The 498-nt window shown below is 44.6% G+C and overlaps 1 pseudogene; it reads right to left on the bottom strand.

Moving 5' to 3' along the window:
- Positions 1 to 239: 239 nt before the first annotated feature.
- LOC113613633 (bolA-like protein 2 pseudogene) lies at positions 240 to 498 on the bottom strand (annotated as a pseudogene).

Raw genomic sequence — 498 nt, 5'->3', positions numbered from 1 at the left:
GAAAATTTGGAGTAGAGAAAAAAGAGAAAATGAGGAATTTAGAGCAATTGTGAAGGTTTATTTTTCCCCAAATAGTCTTGAAAATAATAAAGGAAGTGATAGTGAGTCAAGTGGTACCTTATTATTTCCTTCTTGCCTCTGTTATAAGAGAAATAGCTGAAGCATTTTATTTTATTTTACTTTATTTATATTTTGGGGGGCCTGATTCATAATTTAACAGGTGTGCTGGTCTGGGTCCCTTATTTCTGCTGCTCATGGGCCCACTGCTCTGGGGTCAGGGTTTTCTGCTCAAAGGCATGGATGTGCAGGAGCTCTTCTGCTAGGCAAGTGTTCACAAGCCAGTATCTCTGAAGCAGTGGCTTCCTCTCGAACTTGGCTGACACCACGAGGACTCGGAAGCTGGACATGCAACGTGGGAGTTGTGTCCTCCACTTCCATGTGCTCCACCTCCAGGTCCCACTGCAGCTTCTCCGGGAGGTACTCAACGCTGAGTTCCAT

This window comes from Aethalodelphis obliquidens, unplaced genomic scaffold (assembly GCF_003676395.1).
Source record: "Aethalodelphis obliquidens isolate GAN/ISIS:26980383/991018 unplaced genomic scaffold, ASM367639v1 scaffold4, whole genome shotgun sequence".
Lineage (NCBI taxonomy): Eukaryota > Metazoa > Chordata > Mammalia > Artiodactyla > Delphinidae > Aethalodelphis > Aethalodelphis obliquidens.
This window is presented reverse-complemented; position numbering and strand designations above follow the sequence as displayed.